Genomic DNA, 21485 nt, shown 5'->3' with positions numbered 1-21485 from the left:
TGAGTGGAGGTATGGAAAACCGTAAACCGAAAACTGTACTCGAAGATCTGCACGTATATATACAGTGGCTATAGGCTCCCGCCGTTTACCAAGGCTTACCAATCAAATATAGGGTGCCTGTTTAATAAACGATTTTTCAAATACGGTTGACCTGTTGTTACGGACTGTTTAAGATTATATGTATGTAGATTATAATCGTGGCAACATAATCACTGGCATAAAGATACTGTCTTTTGTCTCTTTTTTTATCGCCTCATATCGCGCGCCGTCAGTTAAACGTTAATGTGTGACAGGTGCTTCGCGCTTCTTCCCCGCTAGATGGCGCTAAAACTTCAGGTTGAGTAATTCAAAATGGCGTGTCAGCCATGGTACTTTGAATGAATCACCCGAGATATTCCACTAGTGCTGAGGCAGAGTGCGCATGTAAGTATCTTTTGAAATGACTGATGTTGCCGTTGCATTTTAAAGGCTTTACGCCGACAGTTAATTCGAATCCTTGGCGCTGTAAGTTTGACTGCAAGCTTTGGAGAAGTTGGTTGTTTTGAAATCGCTCTGTTTTCAAAACAAGTTGTCTGCACTGTACGTAGACGTTTTGGGATGGGTTGAAGTTGAGCTTGAATTGGCCAAGACTGTGGATTTCAACTTACGCACGTGTCAGTTTATTGTCATTTGCTGCCGACAAGAAAGGATAACCGACATTCCGTTCGTTATTGTTCAAAGGTCTCCAGAGATGTTTGTGGACTTGCCACATGATCAGATGATCTGATATGATGATGCACTTCGTGGCAGATTAAGCGATTTGACATTTGGCTTTTGGAGATTGACAGTGAAATTTGCAGGCTCGTATAGACAATCTTCAGCAGCTCTGACCCTTTGTTCTTGCTTAAATCTTTCTTAAAACTACAGCAGCATAATCCGACTTGAAAGTTTGAGTTTGTATTATTTTTTTTGGTGGATCAACTGTTGCTTGCTGCTACTGAAAAAGGTAGGTGAGAAATCTCTGTTCATCTGTAATTGTACTTTGATTTTATCCCATGAATCAGTTACTTAATCTACAGTATTTGTTTCCATCCTTGAGAAATTTGCTTTACTGATTGTCATATTAAAAATGATAAGTGTATATGAGCTGTTCTGATTTTATAGCATTTAAAGGGAGTTGTGTACTGTATCAGTTCGATTAAATTAAACATTAAGGCCTATTTGCAACAGTTTCTGATATTTAAGTAAATAAGTTTTGTTGAAAACTACATTTCACACTGAACTGCTGAAGATGCTGAAGATGCTGAACAGCAAACAAAAGCAACTTTACGATTCAGTTATACTACAAATTAATAGATTTTATTTAAGGACATTTCCAAATATTTAATGAAATCCAATTTTTAAAAAATTTTTTATTGTAAAACAGTATTATTTGTAGTTATGGAAGTGGAATTGCACTTCATATGTAGGTTTGACGGATGTTTTATTAATACTTATTGAATTTAAGTCATCTGCAAGTTATAATGTTGATTACCAATATATGACCAGTATGTAACAAAGACAAATTATACAGGTACTTATGTTAACATTCAAGGACATGTGCATAAAAATACATATATTGATTGCAGATTTAGAGAGTAAAGTCTGTAAGGATTTAAGAGCAGCCTGAGGTAACAGCAGTTATGCTGGATACACAGGCTTATATGTTGATATTAGTTTCACTAATTGTCATTGTTATATAATAAATGTCATGTGTCAGGCTTTTTCGTTGGAGCAGGCTTTTCTTAGAACTTGATCTTAATTGGGTTATCATATCAGTTATATATGTGTATTAGCTCAGGTATGTGAATGACTGTCTCAGCTTTTATGTGTATATTATAATGAGACAATACTGTACAAAAAAACTGGTAGCTAGTGAAGAGGAATTGATTGTCATCTATAGATCTACAAAACTTTCATTACAAAATAAAGGAAATCAAGCCAGTATTTCACCCCATAATTGAATACCTGTAGGGCACTAAACAGACCAAACCTATTTCTCAAAAGTAAAATTCTATTTGTGTTTATGAACATTGTAATTTGTATGGATTGTAATGCATTGGAAGGCACATAGGGTGTGGGGAAGGGGTGAATTTGCCTGTATATTATCATCTTTATTGGCTGCCATGAGCATGTAATTTTTAAATGGTACAGATTAATATAACAATATTAGTATATATATTGAACATACATGTAGACTAGAGTACACTTGATTTAATAGCAGACGGCCAGACTGTTGCATGCCATATATTTTATACCATATGAAATACATGCATTCATGAATCATAAAGCTGTTCAGTGAGTATTAGGTCTGGGAATTATTCCCAGTTGGATTGAGATGTGACCTATCATGTCAAAGGCATGATGATATTTTTAGTTAATACTTATGACCTTAGCTAATACCACGACTTCCCATGTGTTAGTCGCCACAATTATGTACCTGTACAACGGCAACATTTGACTTCTGCGTATCATTAACACAATTAAACCTCCACTATTAGACATTTCCTCATTGGTGATGTCTCATTCGACATCAGACATCCAATCTTTCATATGTCAGTGCACTGAATGTACAGTTCATGATGTGTAAATCCATCGTCATTTAATGTTGGTGTAATAATGTTAACAGTAAATCTAATCCATCCTCATTTGTCCCTTTAGCAAACTCCTGGTCATTACAGTAATTACGGCCTGTGTAAACATGTCACACCGAGAGATACTACCGTAACATGTCTGAGTTCATGATTATACGTTTTGCATGTATTGTGAACGTGTCCAAAACTTATATTTCAATGATGCAGTCATGTCCGGTATCTAAAATGTGGTCATGTTCATCAGTTTTCAGCTAAAACTGTTCTGAAGTTGACCTTTTACAGAACATGTTATCGGAGGGAAATTAGCAGACTTACTGTATGTGACAAACACATAATTGCTAATTACCACATCTCCTTTTACCACATGCTTTAGAGCTGTTTATCTGATTACTAGCATCAGCATGTAACAGCGTAATAGGTTTGTGATAACATGGCTGTGACGTACATTGTGCATGTACTGCAGTGTAGCTTGAGGAGCCACATGTAATTAATGGAATTAAATTAGGTAAATTAATAAGAACTTTGCAATTTTCAAATGTATACATATATCCTGATCGTGTTCATTTCCTTCATGTGTTAATAGGAGACAAAAATGGAAAACTTACTTTTTGTGCCTCTCTGAAATTTCAGCGACATAAGGACTTATTATCGATTATGTGAGCTCATTATGTGAGCTAGAAATGTGATTTAATGGTAAATGCATTAATTGACATGATGTATGTAGTATGTGTGAATTTAGCAGAGCTTTAAATGTGTCCCTATCAGTCAATGAACGCTTGTTGTCTCGTGTGACAATACACTGACTTAATGCATGTACACGTTCTACTTGTACTGCATGTACCATTTTTCTAGTGGTAAAATCCCATTTCTACCTGAAACATACCCTGTACATGTATGATGGAAAGGTACATGCTACTGTAGGATATTTTCATCTACTCTGGTGATGGGGACTTCAGATCCCAGCTGGCAGGTATAGACTTCAGTGTAGTCACCAGGAGCTGTGACTCTGTTTGTATTGTCTGTAACCAGGCCATCCAGGTTGAGTGACAGCTCAGTATAATAGGACATACATGTAACCTTATATAGACCTAATGGTACGTGATCAGCTGATTGTACTCCTGATATAATTGAGTTACTTATTTAGATTAGGACAATGGGATATGAAGAATATGAAACAAGACAAAAAAATATGTTTGATTTATTTACATGTACATGTATGAGATTTGTGTTAAGAGGCCTTACCTTTTTCCCCTTATATATACATGTACACAGACGTGTAATATATATATATATATATATATATATATATATATATATATGTACACATATTTATCAGCAGTCACATTATACTTGATAAATGTATTTACAGGGTTTCTTCTTGGCTGTTTATCTGCATTCTCAAATTTAAGTACAGTAGGATAAAGTCATGGCACAGACTGTTTTGATTTGACCGAGTCCTACTGTTCCACAAGGAACTGCATGCCAAGCATATGCATTGACATGTACAGTTATGTATATATGTCTATTAAGGTCTGTGAGAACCTTTTAATTGGACACACCAGATTGTCAGCCCATAGTTATCATATATAGATGATATATAATGAATGACCCATTGCATGAGTTTTATTAAACGAGTGGTGCAATTTTGATTTCTTCTGAGCCATTGGTGAGGAACAAAGGAAAATTACATCATGAGTGTAATAAATTTGATGTAATGGGTCACTCATTGCATACCAATACCTGTGTATCCCATAATTTATTTTAAACGGATTTAGGCGGTTGATAGAGAATACAAGTATGTAAATGAGATGCGTACTGATATCAGTATATGTCAAATGGTTGGAGCCGAACCACACATTTAACTAAATATATTTCGAGAAAACAGAGGGGAAATCTGTGATTTCTATGAACAGAAAGCTCAACACAGTCCATTGGTGTGCATAAGACGACGAGCTTTGATTTTTTGGGAAAATATCAGCATTCATAACTGCTCATTTATTGAAACATTTGGGTCCAAAATTGTGACCTAAATCTAGGTCATATCTTTATGGAGCGGTGATTTCAAAAGTCATACTGAACGAAATATTCAAATGCAGGTTTTTAATGCGAACAATTCTCCTCAAAACTTAATTGCTGGTCTTACTAACCATCATGGAACTTGGAGAATGCAACAAAACAGTAGCTACGATTTTTCAAAGGGCTTGATTTTGGTTCTGTTATTTTGAACTTCCTTGTGATGGTAGACTAGATGTTGAATGAAAGGGTTACAATGAAACCAGTTATCGTGTTCGATGTGGCAAACAGAATGGATTAGATCTAAGAACAGTCTTGAGGTACATCAGTTGCAGACCAGTTCACACACGAGACAACTCTTTGGTGCTCTACAAAGTAGTCAGTGAATCTGATACTGAGGCATCAGCCTGAGTTCACCGCATGTGAGTACCCGCTTCATTTCCTTTCTTGAACCTTTGCTGTTTTTCATATTTAATGAAGATAAATTTTATGCCTATCCATTGTCCCAAAAACTTAACCGTTTGGTATCAAGAAACTGCTGCCACGGTGCAGTTAGTGATCGCTAGCCTGACTTTTTCCCCCACGCCAGTAAACGATAAAAGCAGTCTGGTATGCAGTTGTACTTTTTCATTTCATTGGCAGTGAAAATTCAGGTGACCAATCAAAAGTTTGGGTTATTTATATAACGCATGGAATACTGAAAATTTACATCACTGTTGTTATATCACTGATACGAGCAAACTATGGGATAAATGTGAATATACACAGAAATGACAGACAGTGTTAGGGTTGTTGGTAATGTATTATTGATTACTCAGAGGTTGCATGAAGCATATGATTGGCTGACTAGTCTGATGATACAGACCAATATTAGATGATGTAATGGGTGTACATTTACAAGTATAAATAGAGGAGCGTGAGTGGGTCATCTGGCAGCCAAGCTTAGCGCATCACTTGAGTACATATCACGAATGGGATAGTCTGGTGTAATTAAGACACATTTCCAATGTGGGTTCATACCACACCTATGTCACTGTAGCTGTACCAAAAGGGATGTATCCTCTGAATCAAGGATGTATTGTGTGATGCTTGTTAAATATACATAGAGTATAGCAGTAGGAGGTCAAATCTAGCAATAGGGCTTGTTGACAATGATTATGTGTGTATGTATTCACACAAAACAGCTTATTTAGCTTTAACCGCCCAGAATAATGTATGTCCAGGGTACATGATATTCTTGTACTGCGGACATGTGTACAGTATGTTAATAAATGTCAAACAGTGATCAGTGTGATAAAAAATTCTAGTCTGTCTTGTGATAAAAATTACTCTTTTTGTATTTTGTTATGATGTAATACTTTATTCCCTTTCAAACAATATTGGGATCCTCAGTGGACGAGTGGGTTGCATGCTGCCGACATGAAGAACACCAATCAGATAAGTCATTCGAAGGCTACATGCACATCCCATGTGAAAGTTTCAAAATTGCAGTACAGATACTTAAATATATTACACTTAGATTTAAACCTAATATTATACATAAAATTTTACTGTTTATTGTATTACAATTTTTGTCTAAATGTAATTTAAGGAAAATAATATATACACTGATATTTAATATTGCATGGTTTGTATTTGTAAATATGTCTTTCTTGTGCGTGTACTTAGGCTCCCCCCAGGATCTGCCTGATTTCTTTGCATCATAATGCTGACTGTCGTCATATAAGTGAAATATTCTCAAGTACATCATAAAACATCAATGAAATAAATTAACAAGTAAATGTACACATACTTTTAATACTATCACAAAACTATGTCTGAAAGGATCATCACCCTTAGCCTGTATCACCATGTAATACTGTTTTTGTAAAACATGGGAAGGTGATACAAATTCATTAAGGTAGTCCTGAACATGTTGAACAGGTTTCTCAGATTCTGTAAATGTAATTTGTAAACTTACATCACACTTCTAGTGCAATTACTACACTGTACATACATTGTACATATACATGTAGTTAAATCTAAAAATCCTTGATGACATGGTGTATCGCTCAATTTTAAGACCTGGAAATCCTGTTTGTAATGATGGACAAATCTTTGCATGACACTCCCCAGGGAGGTCATTGGAAGTTGAGAATCCGTATTTTCCCAGTCAAGGGTGCTTGTAATTTATTCAGCATGCTCTGGCCCATGATGTGTGATAACCAATGCAGATTAAGATATATCCATAATGAGGAAATCACTGATCTCTCACCACAAGATTCAAAGAAAATAGCTGATTGATTTTGTACTTGGATGTGCAAGTATGTCTATCTGGATATTGTATACATTCAGGTAATAGTTTGTCTGTGTGGATGCATACCGTCCTATGTAGCCTTTACAATGCTTTGTGCCTCAGGCAGAGCAATGTACTGTAGCAGCAGGTTTTGCTGTACCTAGCTAAATAAAACCTGATAAAACCAGTATGTTTATTTGTGTACACATTAGTGATCTAAAGGCCTCCTATGTCAGAGGAAAAGGGCAGCATAACCCTTTGTGCAGGGTTAGATATGTATGTGTTAAGCATCATTATTACAATTGTCCAGTAAAATGGTTATGGTATATTTTCTTTGTTAGTAACTAAATTGGCATATTTTTGAGCAAATGCCTAAATAATGTGAACCTTTTATTAAAAATTACCCAGTGAAACTTTGGTACTGTACCCTAAATGACCAGAAATTTGGTCCATGACTAACTTGCCCATTTTTCCTGATTCTGACGGTTCTATTGATTTTAGAAAGGTGTTTTGAGGTTTGCTTGGAACATGACATGATATTCTACTGGAAAATTGTAAGTTTCAGCACCAAAAATAATATTTTGTGACATTTATTTGCCTTTAAAAAATGCCCTTTTGTGGATGAAATTTTATGTCATCCTTATTAATAACTTTCTGTTCTTAATTTGCTTATATTTGACTAAAGGTCTTTTGTGTACAAGTACTTCAGGCTGGTTATCATTGTGTTTGAGTAACCTTCATTTTTCTTTGAGATGTTAATTGTTTGAAATGAACAGCTTGCATTGTATGATTGAAGTAAGAAGTTCAAAATTTCAACTGTCTTCAACAGCTATGGATAATAAAGACTTAACATGTAATCAGTATTATTGCTTTAATAAGTACATGACAGGTACATCTACCTCGTCATGTTGATACGTGCATGCCCGTGAACAGGTGTCTTGAAGTGGGAATATTAACAGCAGAAAGCAAGTGTACATGCATACATATAGGTGAGGAAATAAGAACCTGTGTCAACATTTCCTGTAAAGCTCTACATTCCTGTGTTAATCCATGTCCCTGCACACCTTTGACCGAATCTATCTGGGGGTCAGTTTCTGTGTCAGCTCATACCTGTTTGTGGCTGCAGAATGACTGGTCTGCTGGCTACAAGGAAACTTTTTCCAGAAAGTTCAAAAGTTTATCATGAGGAAGCTTATCATGCATGGGTTTCTGATCTTCATCTTGTTGATATGCATCATTTTTTGTCATTGCTGCAAAGATTTAGAAATGGACGTGTACATGTTTGTGAATATAGTAATTGTAGTATTCACAGTGAAATTGACATGTACATACATATATGTACTGTGTTTTGAATGAAATATTGCCCTTACAGAGCAGTTTTACCTTGATGTGGCTGTAATCTACATGTACACAAATTACCGGTGCATTAGCTGTCAAAAAAACCCCCCAAAACAAACTATTGACGAAATCCATTTATACCATAGTAAATGAAATTATTTTAATGTTGAATTACTTATCTATTTGATTGCTGTTTTATGCCATACTCAAGAATATTCCACTAATACAACTATGGTCAGCATTATGGTGCGAGGAAATTAAGTGGGCAGAGCCTGGCGGAAACACACGACCATCTGTAGGTTGCTTCCAGGCTTCCCACGAATGGCTGGATGGGCCTCAGTTGGTTCAGTTGGTTAGTGCGCTGGCGCAGCATAATGAGCCAAGAGCCTCTCACCAATGTGGTTGCTGTGAGTTCAAGTCCAGCTGATGCTGGCTTCTTCTCCAGCCTTACGTGGAAGGGCCTGGCAGCAGCCTGTGGATGGTCGTGGGTTTCCCCCGGGCTATGCCTGGTTTCCTCCCACCATAATGCTGGTCGCCGTTGTATATGTGAAATATTCTTGAGTACAGCGTAAAACACCAATCAAATAAATCAATAAATAACAAATGGCTTAAGAGCTAGCCAACATAAGCTGAACTTGAATCACAGCGACTACATTTGGGATCATTTTGCATATACCTGAATTTGCATTATAGATGTATTGGTTATAATTTGCAGGGTATGGTGCTATATCTCCTAATTTCTGTCACATATAATGTCTGAATTATCAATGCAAGTGCGTGTGTATCAAAATATTTGTCGGTTGCAGCTGTCAGCATTTACATCATTTGTCATACGGTCAAGATTAGCTAGTGTTGGTTTATTTTCCTTTGGATTAGTGCCAGTTTGAAGTGGCCACTAACAGCAGTGTAGAGATATTGTACAGCACCTATTGTCCTTGCGGGTTCAAAAATACTAAATATTTCATATTATTCATATTGTACTTTATTTTAACAGTGCTTATTTTCAGCATAAGTCACTGTTGCTAACTGAAGTTTATCCATACAGTGTGCAGGACGACAAAGTTAGTAGGAAGCTGTCTCAAGCAAACTTATATGTATTTAAGTGTATTTTCCGGCTGTTTCGAACCCTCTTCCTAGCCTCCCTATGCTAGACACTACTATTCAGTGGTACAGTGTATGTACAAGTGTTACGTGGGCATGCGGTTTATGCAGTCAATGCCCTGATCTACTAAGCACATCGATTCAATTCTTTGCCTCTTCCATGACGGAGTAGATCAGACAAGCTGATGTTAAGGAATTAGGGGCAGTCTGCCATTGACATTTAGAAGAGGTTGTTTCCGTGCTTAATTGGCCAACTAATGCCTTTTGCCGGCGTCTTCTGTTGGCTTTATAGGCACAACTTTATACATTTATGTTGACATGTAGTACAGAAGTGTGCCTTTTTGTGCTGATATAAGCAGCTGGCACAAAATGAAAGCTATTCTTTAGGCCTTTTGAGCATTTTCAAAACCCATGGGACATGTACATGTATGGCAAAGTGAACAAAGTTACCAGTACATGTATTTTCCAGGTTAAGTTTTTTATGAAACCCTCCAGTGAACCGGACAATTGTTGTAAATATGTATCAGTGAAATAAATTAAAAAGAAGTGATACTGTAAATACATATATTAAAAAAACTGTATTAGGTGTAAAAACTGTATTAGACCGGAAATTAGTGATGCTGTAAACATGGACATCTGTCCGTATCTCGCTGTCCATTTATGCCAACATGGACATGTGTCCGTGTCTACCTGTCTATTTATGCCAACATTGACATATGTCCTTGTCTACCTGTCAGTGTATGCCAACATGGACATGTGTCCGTGTCTACCTGACAGTGTATGCCAACATGGACATGTGTCCCTGTCTACCTGACAATGTATGCCAACATGGACATGTGTCCATGTCTACCTGACAATGTATGCCAACATGGACATGTGTCCATGTCTACCTGACAATGTATGCCAACATGGACATGTGTCCGTGTCTACCTGTCCATGTATGCCAACATGGACATGTCCATATGTACATGAACATGTGCATACGTATACAATTATTTTTCATAATCACAGTGATTGAAAGTGTATGTTTTTTTAGAGGCAAACGTAAAAATGTACAGCATGTATTTTCTGTCATCTACAATTTTCCACATGTACATACATGTACGTTGTATATCCAGTATAAACAGGAAGAACAAGTCCATGTGCGTGAAGGTGTGATATTGTGATAAGAGTTACAATACAAAAAAACATACATTGCTGTTAGCAGTGATGTACATGTACATGAAGGTATAAGTATGTCAGTAAGTTGTAATCACTGTTCAAACAACTGCTGTGACAAAGCTTGTTATTTAGGTACAGTAGCTCAAGTTATATAAGTATACACATGTGACTGTATAACTTCCTTGATATGGTACGGTCTTTGAGATAAATTATTACTTTTGCAGTGTACTTTTTAAGTGTATACAGTAACTTGGTCATGATGAAGATGTACGCTAAATGACCATAGATTTCATCCATGACTAATTTGCCCATGTTTTCTGATTCTGAAAGCTCTATTTAGTTTAGTAAGGTGTTCTGAATTTTGCTTGGAACAAGGGGTGATATGCTACCAGAAAATTGTAAGTTTCAGCACCAAAAACAACATTTTGTGACATTTATTTGCCTCAACAAATGCACTTTTGTAGTCAAAATTGTAGGTCATTCAGGGTAAGTAAACTGTGCTAAGAATTATTAGGAACAAATACATGTACAGGGACTGTGTGTATTTCCAGGAATAACATAACTGCTAGTTAGATGGGGTCTTTTGGAACTGGCCTGGAGTATCTTTCCCACTGTATCATGGTGTAAACTCATACTTTGATGGGTCACAGCCCCCAATGGCTGATTTGGCATGAGTTTTATTTCTCACCGCAACTGATCAATGAGGTTGTATACATGTAGGCTTAAATCTTAACTTCGGCTCAGTATGCGACTTTACTAAAGTCTGAAGGGTTGTCAGGTGTTTGGTGAATGACTGGTTTACACTCTGACTTCCAACACTTAAACATCCAAAAGTAACATGACGCCAATTGTGTAAGCAAAAAGTTATAGCACAAATCAAATAAAAAAACTATTTAACTATGATGTATAATATATTAATATATATAATATTACATAATAATAATATATGTATATGTATGTATTAAATATTAAAATGAAATAAATAAATATTAGACAATGTATACATGTATGTACATGCATGTGACACATATTTAATTGTTGATGTAAACAGTTTTGTGTGGTGTGCTTTATCAGCTGGAAAAGCAGGTGTCAAACTTGGGTCATTTGCCAGGTGTGTACACCCACATGTACACCGTCTGGCATCAGCATTGGTGTACTTGCACATGTTTGTGTACAAGTTTGTGTTATGACAATTTTCATTTCCTGGCTCTCACTGCTTCTTGGACCAGGTGTGGCTGTTTGTGTAGTCTTGCATATGTTGTATGTCACATGCGGAAAGGTAGTAACTTGCCAGAGGTCAGTGGTTTATGTCAGGCACCCCGATTAATCCCTCCATCCACAAGAACAATCCGTCCATCCACAAGAACAATCGCCAGTGTAAAAGTGAATAATTCTTGAGTATGGATGGCATTTGTTGACAATCAAGTCAATAAATACCGACAATTTTCTGTACTTTTGATTAGTTTTGCAGCATTTCAATTGACAACACATTCTGCCTAATCGACTCCTCTTTGCTATTTAGGGCAGCTTCACAAAGCTTCCCTGAGTTACCCAGTACAATTAATACACCACATGGTCTGACCATTGCAGAGATCACATGAACTTCTCTCCTGTGATACTGCATTCTGAGTGCTATATAATGTGAACGCCCATGTGTAAGTTTACATACTCCATATACACCAGCCTTGCCCACATTCTTATCTTTGTATACATGTCGTCTGCTTGGGCTTAAGTTCTGTATAAACTTACGCTGGTTTAATTCATTACAAAAATTTTTGTGATTTCAAGCATTCGTTGTCATGATCAGAGCTAACTACACATAATGTGTACTGTAATTCCTCTAATGTTTGGACACTTGGCCTGAACATTGAAGTTATTGTTTATTCACGTAATTTTTTGGAAGTTCCAATAATCAATATTTTAATGCGTACTTGTACATGTAGATGTACGTTTTTGATGGAGGTTCCTAGATTTCTGATTCATTTCAACATTTAAATATTTGAAATGTAAAAGAATTTGTGCTGAATTTTACAAAATATTGGTGTACAGTATATCTACCATTGAGGCTCATATCAAGGTAGTGGTCCTCTGGTACTCGAAGTGCACCTAAATGTTAAGATGTGTTCTCCAGTTCACCAGCCTCAACCCACTTGAAGCTAACATGTACATGTACCTATAAAGGAAAGGCTAAAGACCCCTTACAACACTCCTTTGATAGTCAAGAACATTTGACATTTAATTAAAAGCTTATACAGGGGATTTGAAAAGGGTAGACATGCTAGTGAAATAAGGACGCCCTGGCTTTATCTGTCTGACCTAGATTTTCCTGCTGGAAAAATTGTGATAAGTAAAAGCTCACCTTAATTAACCTAAATCCCATGCATCCAGGCAGCCAGTCAAAGTCTGTCCCTATGCCTGTTTATAAATTGATATGCGTGTACATATAATAGATGTTTGTATACATTTATTGACATATACATGTTATTTTACTGCTGCATAAATGTCATAAAAGAGAAATGGCTATCCATATTTATAGAATGTCAGTACTTTGATTAACTCAGTAGATGAACTGAGTGTGAGACAAAGGTACTGGTGACTTGGGCCTGGGCACGTCATGTACATCTATGCGGTTACCTCAGAATCCATGCAGTAAGTACATCTAAGACTGTTGTAAATTATGTGGGTGCAAATACGCTTATGAGATGTTGAAAGCAAACTTGGGATAATTAGTGTCAAAGTGAAGTTGATAGGAAATAGTGTAAAGGACTTAGTGTAAAGAATATTCAACATGGTTTCTTAACTTAAGAAACTTTTTTTCTTAGTTCCTTTTTTATTAGTTCATGCACATGTCTTTTGAAACTGAAAATGCTGAAGACTTGTATGAATATAAATAATGTGTTAACATTTTCAGTTTCAAGCTTACTAAAATTCTCTCAGATGACATTGGAAGATTTCTGTAGTTCATTTCATTATTATTAGTAAGCCGTTCTACTCATATTTTGACGAAATAAATAAATTGTATATTTTTATTTGCACATGTAACACTGTAGTCATAGTGTATCTCTGCTATTCTTCTGGTGACAAAAGTTTGAGTTCATATTTTCAGGATTGAAGAAATTAAAAATGTAAAATAATGGAATGCCAAATTGTGCATAAAATCACATAGATGACCATGTCTTTGTATTATTGCACGTGTATATGACTTATTGTTTTTCATAACAGTGTCTGTTTGCTCTACTACTGTAGTACAGTGTTTATGAAAATTAATAAGTTTGATTAGAAAAAAAAGAATGATGTTGATTACTGCCTGTAATCTAAGAACACCCTTCACAGCTCATCAGTCAAGTGTCACATGTACGGTGTTTTATTTTGGGAAACAAGTGGTTTCCTGCGACTGACCAGTTCTTCTTGACAGCTACATATAAATCAACAGGTCAGTTATCGCGGCGGTTTTTGTTGCCGTTGTTTTTAATGGAGTAATTCATTATTGTACTAGATGAACTGAAGCACATGTATGCAGTGTACATGTAGTAATCAAGAGTCTGGTAACTTTTTTAACCCTCCAACTGCACATGCTGTCTTGATGATAGATAATTAGTGAAATACCCCCTTTGTGTGTTCTTTCATTTGCACACTCTACGGAATTAATTACGCATATTTTTAAATGATACGTCTCACATGTCATTATTTGTAAATAGATTTAGCTTGGGCATGTACCTGACAAGACAATTTAACACCGCTTTTGTTATGGAGTAGTTGATAGGATCATTAGACGTAATGGCAACCTTGAAACACATTAGCTGTTTGTTGTAGAACTATAAATAACACACGTCGGGGAATTTCTTCTGAAGAGAAATCTAGATTGTTCAGTGGATGTTTGACTGTAGTGTAGGTAAAAAACCCATTTTGCATGCCTTAAATCCTGCAAGTAAAATTGTTCATGAGTAGTATTGCTTGTTCGTGTAGTATGTGAGAAGGTAAAACCCCTTGGTATTCCCATAAAAGCAGGTAATAGAATTTTACCGAAGCACCATTATGTACTTACAATAGGTAAACTCTTTGCCTTTAATGCACATTGTAGCCTGAAGATGACATCATAGAATAATATAGTTTCATCAAGTGATGAAGTCAGTTGTAAAGGTGATCAAATAAAAAGCATTTATTTGTGCTTTTCATGAGCTCATCTTCTAGGACATACATGTACATAGGTGGATGTTATCATGGTAGGGTAGCTCTGATTTGTGCAGAGAAAGAGTGGGTCACTGTAAATTGATTACCTGTACATTTTCTCAAAATTTTCCCCATGATATCATATTCTAGGCATCATTGTCTAAATTCAATAAATGAAAAAAATGCACCCATACATGTATACAGTGGTTATAAACTGGTATAGATACAGATAATTACTTTGATTGCACTTCTCAGCTATATAAATATTAACTGATTTTGTACCCACTTGCAACTGACAAGGCAAGCTTGCGTGATCTACTAAATTTTTCAGACACTTGTATAAATAAATACTGATTGTTTTGAATTCTGTCTGAGCTGTTGTCACCCCTCACACTTGAGTGTTAAAGAGACCATGATTTGAATGACACTGTAGTTAGTGACTTCAGAAGGTAGTCACTCTTTCCTGTCTCTTCCAGCATTGAAACAGTGACCAGCTTTTGCTTTAATACTGCTTGCATGCCTGAGTATCATGTCCATGGATGTGATTCATTGGAATGTCCCCGACATCATGCTAATGACTCCAGATAAGAGGATATCTATTGTGTATAAGACGTTTGCTTGTTCTGTCACTCAGCATGATGTCACTGTTGTTTGTACAATTTACCCCACCTGAATGTGACAGCCATCCACGTGTGCCTATGTACATACATGTACATGTATCTGACAGCAGGTCAAATTGACGTCCTGTAGAGGGAAAACACCTGGGCAAGATCAAATAGCATTTAGACATATAATTACTTATGCCAGTGACTAATAAGTCATGAATACAGCGTAGTTGCTGTATATCTATCATCCAGTGAATTTACACTCACAGAACATGTTCACCCATACATGTATATATGTAGATAACCATCTGACAGGAAAGTATTTACCATATGATAATAGTTCATTGAGACTGTTTAGTATTGTGTAGTGAGAGCCATTGAAGTAGTGCCCTGAACACAGTGACTAACTGGATACCTTTATGCAAGGACTTGCTTTATGTAAGCTGTGTTACAATGGTATAGAAATTGTTGATGTGTGTGGGAGGCAGATTACTCATTGCTATGGGATTGTAGTGTACATATGCATATATGATGAACACTCTGAAACAGATTGTGAATGTAAGTGTATTTTAAGAGATGTTTACAATCTCTCCTCTGATTGACTGAGGATGATTGAGTTGCTGGATTTTGAGAACCCAACCACGCTTGCATTTTTGGGAGAGAAGTGTGACCCTTTAATACCTACTCGTATAAAGGTGAGGTAGTTCATTGATACCACACACAGTTGTTTGTGGCAGGTCTTTACACCTGTATATATGAACATTGTTGGGGGACAATCCGCTGTGATAGGTACATGGATATATAACCATCTGGAAAGCAGCTTGGTCATTTGTGAATCGAGAAATCTTTCAGGTGATCATTGTGTTGGCGTAAATCTGACAATAGCCCTTCCCTGTATGTGATCGTCAGACTACAGGAGGCATGTGGCAAGGAGTGTCAATAGCCTCAAGCTTGTTTCATCCAGAATTGGACGGATTTTTACTGTGAGGAGGTAAAAACCCCTAGGGACATGTACTGCTACTTGCTGTACTTTACCACTGTATCAACAACATAGACTGCATGCCTCTGTCATATATCTCGTACAGGTCGTAATGGTGTCAACTGTACCACACATAAGAATAGGCACAGATCACTCTTTGTAGATCAGTCACTGAATTACTGATGCAGATAAACCTGTGAGTAATATACTGTAGGTGTACTGCTCTGTGGCAGTAATTCAGCCTGCCTCAGTTTTGCTTGAGTGTTTTGTAGTGGTAATGGTATTTTGTACGTGGAGAATTACAATGTAGGATCATTGCTCTGCTCTAATCACACGTGGAAATTACCAGAGGTAAACATCCGTTCAGAGAGAAAAAAGCAAAGGAAAAAAAGTAGGTGGTCAATTTGACACGATGCCAGACTGTGAGGTCATTCCAACCGGGCCACACTTAGACTTCAGGGGGTGAGTATTTAGGTACACACCTGTGTCTTAATTAAATTGATAGATTATTGCACATGGCTAGATTATGATACATCTGTGCGTGTGTGTGGTTATATATATATATATATATATATAGTGTGTGTGTAGGTGTTACATATATGTACATGTATAAATCTAAACTATGTAGGTGTCTGTGTAAATGTACACTGGCAATTGTTGACAAATTAAAGGATCAAGAAGTCTGCTGTAAGGTGAAGATAACATTTAAAGGTGAACGACTTCCACAGAACTGTAGTCCTTATAAAACTCTTGAATTAGAATTTTGTGTTTGTGTGCATACATGTACAAAAGACAAAGAAAAAGTCAGACCTGGCTTTTATTATTTATTTTACTTATATGCATTTGCATTTAATCAGAGGATATTCTGTCATCAGTCATGCTTGTATGATGATGATTGAAGAGGAACAGTTGTCTGTCTTTGTGTCATCTGTTTTTTATACATGTATCATTATATTTGTACACTGAAACACTTCACGCCCATTATCCCATTACATGCAAGAATTACAATTACAAACACACTGCATGCTGTATCGGTATTAAATTTATGGAACAATGAAATCATCAGCTGCTTTGGTGTACAGTGTGTGTGTTTACATGTATGTCATTTGTCCAGTTTTTAGTACATAGGTGTGATATTATGCTATAGTCTGTAGTACACTAGCTATTTGGTATCTTTAATAGCCCAGGGCATGGGCGTCTTTTAATATTATCTTCGTAATTTGAGGTTCATGCTGACATGTGTACATGTATTACGGATGCACATAAATACATATGCATATTGGTCATACAGATGGAAGGTTGAAAGATAATGTTACAGTATGGTGTACATGGGCAGGATGTGTATGTATCTGACAGAAGGCAATTTATGCATCCTCTGGCACAAATGCAGTGTTCATTTAAATGATTAGCCTATTGGTTTAAAATTAAAAATGTATGCATTTTTCATTAACGCCTTATAATGATGCACCGCGTAATGGCCCAGGAGCCTCTCAATAATGCAGGCGCTGTGAGTTCAAGTCTAGCTCATGCTGGCTTCCTCTCCAGCCGTACGTGGGAAGGTCTGGTTGTGGGTTTCCCTCGGGCCCTGCTCTGTTTCTTCGCACTATAATGCTGGCGGCCATTGCATAAGTGGAATATTCTTGAGTACGGTGTAAAAAACACAAATCAAATAAATAAAAAAAATATAATGGTGCATTCTTATGTGAATTAATATGATACATTGACATGGATTGATAAAAAAACCATACTTCAATGAATGATGATCGTAGAAAATCCATTTATTACTTGTACAGTCTGAAAGAGCCGTTGGTTTGCAGATCTTCATTGTCTGTATGTAAACTGTAAAGTGTCTGTACGGTATGTTATCATCCCAAAAGACAAACACACTTGTCTTTAACACACATACCAGTACATGTTACAGTTAACCAAGGCTGTGTTTTGACGGCTAAATTTAGTTGTCTGTGTGAATGTACTGATATGCTTTTGTGTACCGAGCGTCTACCAACTGCTGCATGACGTTGATGTACATGTACATGTATGACTTCAGTTATTCATGGAGACATAGCAAAAACTTTGTATGTTTGGTAATAATTTTCAATAACTTGAATGTACTTGTACATGTAATTAGTGTAAATTTACATTAATTATCAGACACCTAGCCAGGATTTGAAAGGGGCATGGTGGAATAACTATCTAAAAGGGCTTGCACTGCGAGTGTAGAGAGCATCGCCGTATGGCCGGGGTGGGCGTTCCTTGGAAGCTGTAGATCCCAGATGCTTTGAGAAGCAATCTAAGTCATTTTATGGCCATTAAATTTTACTAGAATTTCACTATATTTCATGTGAAGAAAAACAGTTTTTCACATTTTGTTAGTGTTGAATCCAGGAATTCTTGTAGAGTAAAATCAAATAACATTTGAAAACTGAAATTTGAAGATAAATTTGAAATGTGATTTAATGTGTAAATGTAATATTTCTATTCACCCTTTTACAGGTAATCATTTTCAAAGTGCAAAGCATTCAGAAACTCTGAATTTCATTTTGTTTGTGAATTTTAAGTTTTAATTTTTGGAAGAACCCTTTTGAAAGATGCAACAAGACCCTGCATTCAACCCTAATTTTGCCTTAGGAGTATTACTGCAGTGAATATCAAAAAGCAATTATGTCAATGAAATGTTGTTGCACATTTTACCCTGAAAAATCACTTTCTAGTAAAATACTGTCAAGAAAAATATAAACTGAATAAAAGGTTTATTCAATTGAATAAGACTTAATCATTTAGTGTTGTGCAGAGTTGACATAAAAGATGCTGAATTCATGGGAAATCCAAGTAAGTCATGGTAAATAATCCACAACTAAATCATTAATATTATATGAAACAGCTGTCCATGTTTTGTTCCCATTTGGAGCATATGTTTTGTGTTTTGACACAGGGTACAGTATAACATCGGAATGTCAGCTTTGTCCTCGTCACTCCATTCATAATTAATTAAAAGCCAGTCAAAATTAAGACTTAGAACAGCTTCTTTTCCTATAGAATGTTTTGATTTTTTGGGTTTTGATGTTTCACAAGGCATATTAGCAGTAACAGTCCCAGCATTCAAGGCATTTGTGGTCTCATTTGTTGAGATTTCATTGGTGACCGTGCCTGGTTTGGTGGACAGTCTGCCCTTGCTTTTCCCAAAGAAATCTACAACTGAATGACAGCCCTCGGCTGTTTTGGTCAATTCACCGAGAACGTTTCTTTGCTCGCCTTTCACTTCTTGGCATCTTTACTGCGCCACAAGGAAGAGTCAGTTCTCCATGAATCAGGATTTTTGACAACACCTGAATTGTGAAGATCACCAGAAAGGAACTCTACTATGTGATTCATACATTGAATTTGCCATGATTCAGGTTTTTGCAAAATTACAGCATGGTCAAAACCATGTTTTGACAACACCCGTATTGTGGAGATCGCCAAAAAAGAACTTGTACATTGTGTAGAGATTTCTCAGAAATGTCAGAGCTCTCCAATACGACAACACGGTTGGAGTACGTTGAATAGACGCAGAATTTAGAAGAAAATAGCTGCAAAAAAAAAAAGAAACGGCAGCATGGCGTATACATAGCTTTTAAAAACAAGAAAAGAGTGGGCCTCGTGGCCGAGATGGTTAGCATGCCAAAGACCCAGGAGCCTCTAACCAATGAGGCTGCTGTGAGTTCAAGTCCAGCTCTTGCTGACTTCCTCTCCGACTGTACATAGGAAGGTCTGGCAGCAACCTGCAGATGGTGGTGGATTTCCCTGGAGCTCTGCCCAGTTTCCTCCCCATCATAATGTTGGCTGTTATTCTATAAGTGAAATATTCTTGAGTATGAGGTAAAACACCATTGAAGTAAATAAATACGAAAAGAACCTATGAAGTACAATACGTACATGTAGATTACAGTACTTTGAATAATGGCAAACAAGGTTAGTGTCACAATTGAGTTATCAAATTCATGAATTTTGATGAGAAATGAGAATTTGAAAGGAATGAGATCCACAAATGTGAAATGTACATGGGCTGCATGCATATACATCACAATGTGCAAACCTTTAAACCCTAAACCTAAAGCCAAACAACAGCATACAGACATGTACTGGTCTGTCTGTGAATCATTGCATGCACTATCAGTACATGAGCTTCTGTACATCTCTTACATTTCTTCCACTGTCAGCAGGTAAAGTCTTAAGTTATTTCAGACAGCTTTCTCTCTGACTGTCTTGAATGCTGATATATTTGTGGGTAATGTTTGAGCTGAGCTGAAATGCTGTACATGTGTATAGTATGTGTATGTACATATTAGTGAGATGTAAAGGTAGATGTATCTCCAGGGCTACATAGAGTTCTGGTCCGGAGACATTTACATATACTATGTTAAGATAGAAGTAGTACATTTATGCATCCTACTTTAGTTTATTCTACAAATTTAATGCAGTAAATGACGGGAAATAAAACATGCATTTTCAAATTTCATAGAATAATACATTTCGTCCTGAAACTTATATTGTCCTGTAGACACTTGTAGAATGTCCTCATACCTTCCACACAAACCTCAAAACTTCTTCCCAGAATAAACAGGACTGTCAGAAGCAGACAAAATGAGTGACTTAGTCATGAGCGTTCACCCATATAAATGAAGTAACCTGAATTCACTATGTTTGTACATACATGTACATTTATTTATTTATATGGTGGGTGTTTTACGCCGTACTCAAGAATATTTCACTTGTACGACGACGACCAGGATTATGGAGGGAGGAAACTGGGCAGAGCCCAGGGGAAACCCACAACCATAACGGGTGGCTGGCAGACTTTCCCAAGTATAGCCGGGTAGGAAGCCAGCATGAGCTGGACTTGGTATACAGGTACCTGAGTATTGTTGTAAATTGAATACGAAATGTCAGCACTAAGTGTATTGGTTAGACCAGTATAAAGCACATTGTACAATGTATAGGTCTTGTTGAAAACATGCAACATTTGTGTGCTGGAGTAAATGTACTAGATATGTATACACTGCATGCGCACAATGTGTTTTTTTCGCTGCTCTCCACTATGACTGGATAGCATTTTATCATTTCACTGATCACTGTGTACACAGATGTTGCCCTTGTTACATCAGGTTTATTTAAGTCTCTCATTCAGGGCACGCGTAATACAACATCACTGTGCATTTTGAGTACATGTGCATGTAAAAGCACACATACAT

At 36.6% G+C, this 21485-nt stretch overlaps 1 protein-coding gene across 1 annotated transcript in view; it reads left to right on the top strand.

Annotated features, from left to right (window-relative positions):
- The first annotated feature begins 243 nt into the window (after positions 1 to 243).
- LOC135480584 (protein-methionine sulfoxide oxidase mical3b-like) overlaps positions 244 to 21485 on the top strand; it is a 58347-nt gene continuing 37105 nt past the window's right edge. The window contains 1 exon segment of the mRNA XM_064760459.1: positions 244 to 423. The gene's annotated coding sequence lies outside the window, so the exon portion shown is untranslated.

The sequence above is a fragment of the Liolophura sinensis genome, chromosome 1, assembly GCF_032854445.1.
Source record: "Liolophura sinensis isolate JHLJ2023 chromosome 1, CUHK_Ljap_v2, whole genome shotgun sequence".
NCBI classification, from domain to species: Eukaryota; Metazoa; Mollusca; class Polyplacophora; order Chitonida; family Chitonidae; genus Liolophura; species Liolophura sinensis.
This window is presented reverse-complemented; position numbering and strand designations above follow the sequence as displayed.